We start from the raw sequence: 3,739 nt of genomic DNA on the forward strand, positions 1-3,739 counted from the left end.
ATTGGAGTGCAGTGGCCGCTCCCGGCCACCACAGCCTCGAACTGCTGGGCTCTGGTGATCCTTCTGTCTCGGCCTTCCAAGTAGCTGGAACTACAGGTGCGTGCTACCACGCCCGCCTAATTTTTTGATTTATTGTAGAAATGAGGTCTCACCAAGTTGCCCAGGTGGGTCTCGAACCCACAGGCTCAGGTAATCCATTCACCTCGGCCTCCCAAACTGCGGGATTACAGGCTGAGCTGCTGAGCCCGGCACTTCTAGTGACTTTAAAGCCCAGTAACTTCATTATATATCACCAGTAAAATAAATTCTAAGGAATAAAAAAATCTTCAAAGAAATCCAGAATGTAGTATATTCTATAGGATAAATAACCTTGTCTCTTCATAAATGGCCAAAAAAAAAAAAGAGAAAGAGAGAATATAAACTGTTAAACAATGTTATCTGGTTGGGTGCAGTGACTCATGCCTGTGAGCCAAACACTGTGGAAGACTGAAATGGGAGGACTGCTTCAGTCCAGGAGTTTGAGACTAGCCTAAGCAACATAGCAAGACATTATCTCTACAAAAAAGTTTTTTAAAATTAGCCAGGTGTGTGCCTGAGGTCCCAGCTGCTCAAGAGGCTGAGGTGGATCACCTGAGTCCAGGAGGTCCAGGCTGCAGTGAGCCATAAGCTTGCCACTGCATTCCAGCCTAGGTAACAGAGTGAGACCCCGGGTAAAAAAAACAGAAAAGAAATAAAAAAAAATGTTATCTGCCAAAATGCTCTATGGACCCTATTTGAAAAAAAGAAAAGATATTTTAAAAAATGTTAACTGCCAAATGCTATATGGATCCTATTTGAAATCTAAATCAAATATTTATAGATCAGAGAAATTTGAATACTAACTAGGTATCAGATTATACTAAGAAGTTAATGTTATTTTTCTAGATGTTTTAGTGGATTATGAAACAGAAAAAGGTCTCTGTTTTTCAGAGATACATACTATTTATGGATAACATGAAATAATATCTAGGATTTATTTTAAAATAATTACATGAGTTGGGGGTCATTGGAGGGGGAGCACAGGGGGAAAGAGATTGCCCATGTGCTGATTACGAAGCTGTATACATGGACTTTGGAATACTATTTTCTCTACTTTTTTGAATGCTTGGAATTTTCCATAAGTTAAAAAAAAAAATCTAGCAACAGTGTTTACTGTACATAAGGATTCAAGGAACCTTAGAAAGAGTTCATTGCTGAGAGAGGGAGACAGAGCCTCCTACTTTATGAAGTGCTGGCCCAGTCCCTACTTTCCATGGGAGATGACAACCCAGAGAAGAAAATCGCTTGCTCAAGGCACAGGCCTGATTTCTGCAGAGGTAAGACTAGCATCCAGCACCCTTGCTTCTAGTCCAATAGACTATAACGCAAATTCTTCAAGATTAAAAACACAAGACTACACTTTCAGGGATCATTTCAATAGTTTGTTACTAGGGAAGTTTTCTGAACCTGTAGAGCAAAAAAATTTTAAAAAAAGAATACATACCTAAAGCTATTGAAATAAAGAAAAAAAATTTAACAACAATAACAAAAAGGTTAAATAGCCTAGGCAACATAGCAAGTCCATGTCTCTACAGAAAATAAACAAATTTAGCTAGGCGTGGTGATGCATGCTGTAGCCCCAGCTACTTGGGAGGCTGAGGCAGAAAGACTGAGCTCAAGAGTTTGAGGCTGTTGTGAGCACTCCTGATGAGCACTCCATTCTGGGTGACAGAGTGAGACCCCAACTCAAAACCAGACAAAAGAGTAAGCAAAATACTTTTACTTAAAGAACTGTACATCAATGCATTATGAATATATTCTTTTCTTTTATCATCTCCATTTTATTTGTTACTGTATTTTTCACTAAAATTCCCACTTTATATCTTCTCTTTTCTTGCCAAGACTTTCTAGATTTCCATCTGTTCCAATAGTAGCTTTACTTCTTAGAATATTTTAGTAATGAGTGCCTTAAAGTTTTCACCTTTTTATTGTAGCCTTAACCAATTTCCACAAACTTAGCAGCTTAAAATAACAGCCTTTTTTTTTTTTTTAAAGTTGGAGTCTCACTCTGTAGCCCAGGCTGGAGGGCAGTGGCATGCTCATGGCCACCACAGCTTTGACCTGCTGGGCTCAGGTGATCCTTCTGCCTCAGCCTTCCAAGTAGCTGGAACTACAGGCACACGCCACCACGCCCAGTTAATTTATTTATTATTGTAGAGATGAGATCTTGCCAAGTTTCCCAGACTGGTCTCAGGCAATCCTCTCACCTCAGCCTCCCAAAGTGCTGGGATTATAGGTGTGAGCCACTGCGCCTGGCCTAAAGTAACAGTTTTTTGTTAACAGTTTCTATGTGTTAGAAGTTTGGGTGCAGTGTGGCTCACTAGAGTTCTTTACTTAGTGTTCCACAAGGCCTAAGTCAAGGTGTCACCTGGCTTGGGGTCTTTCCTAGATTCTGTAGGGGGAGGATGCACTTCTAAGTTGATTCAGCAATATGTGGCTATAGGACTGAGGTCCTGAGTCCTTTGCTGGCTGTCAACTGTTGGTCATTCTCGTTTCTTGGCTCATGGCCCCTGAGCCAGTAATGGTTAAGTTGAAAGATTATCATGCTTCTGGTCTCTCTGCCTTCCTCTTCTGCTACCAGCTAGAGCCCTATTTCTAAGGGCTCATGTAACTACATGAGGCCCATCTGGATACTCTAGGTCAACCTCACTATTTCAAGGCTAGGTGACTTATATCTTTCTTAACATTTGCAACATGCTTTTGCCAAGTATGCCACATATTCCCAGGATGGACACTAGGATGTCAAGGTCATGGATGTCAAATTCTGCTGACTACAAAATCTATCAGGTAATTCCAACATCTGTACCACCTCGGCCTTACCCTCTGTGTTTTCTTTTCTTTTTCTTTTTTTTTGAGTTGGAGTCTCACTCTGTCACCCAGACTTAAGTGCAGTGGCATGCTCCCGGCCACCACAGCCTCGACCTGCTGGGCTCCAGCGATCCTTCTGCCTCAGCCTTCCAAGAAGCCGGAACTACAGGCACGCGTTAACACGCCCGGCTAATTTTTGATTTATTATAGAGATGAAGTCTCACCAAGTTGCCCCGGGGGGGTTTTGAACCCATGGGCTCAGGCAACCCACTCGCCTCGGCCTCCCAAAGTGCTGGGATTACAGGCTGAGCCACCCAGCCCGGCCTAGACTCTGTGTTTTCTCACGAGATAATATTTTCCTGGTTCTTCATAGGCTGAGTAATTTTGCATTATGCCCTGGAAATTTTTAATATTGTGCTATTAGACACTCTGGGTCTTGTTTAAATTCCATCGGGAGTGCTGATATATTTGTTGAGCAGCACTAGCTTGGCTGGGTTGAGGCCCCAAGTCCTGACCAGCTTAATTTTTTTGTATTTTTCTTCCTAATTTTCTGTATTTTTCAGATTTCTTGTAGTGTTAAGTATATATTGTCTTTGAAGTCAGATTTTCTTTTTTTCTGCAGACTCCTGCAGAAGTACTCCCTGCTTTAAAAGTCTTAACTGATAGGGGTTACCTATAGTATGACACTGCTTACCTTCCAAGAGACAGCAATGACTGCTCTATCTCTCCTCTAAAAGTTGTATTTGCTTTTCTTTTAAAAATAGTCCAATTGGCAGTTGCGCTGCGCGGCCTTTGTGTCCGGTGGCGCCTCGGCCTCCGCCATCCGCGGCGCGCTCCTCTCGGCGGGCGCCCG

General features: G+C 42.3%; 1 protein-coding gene across 1 annotated transcript in view; it reads right to left on the reverse strand.

The window, feature by feature from the left end:
- Nucleotides 1-3,739, reverse strand: part of FARP2 (FERM, ARH/RhoGEF and pleckstrin domain protein 2) — a 129,792-nt gene that overhangs the window by 117,217 nt on the left and 8,836 nt on the right. The gene's annotated exons all lie outside the window — the stretch shown is intronic.

Source organism: Carlito syrichta, unplaced genomic scaffold (assembly GCF_000164805.1).
Source record: "Carlito syrichta isolate Samal-C Ts95f unplaced genomic scaffold, Tarsius_syrichta-2.0.1 Scaffold138451, whole genome shotgun sequence".
Lineage (NCBI taxonomy): Eukaryota > Metazoa > Chordata > Mammalia > Primates > Tarsiidae > Carlito > Carlito syrichta.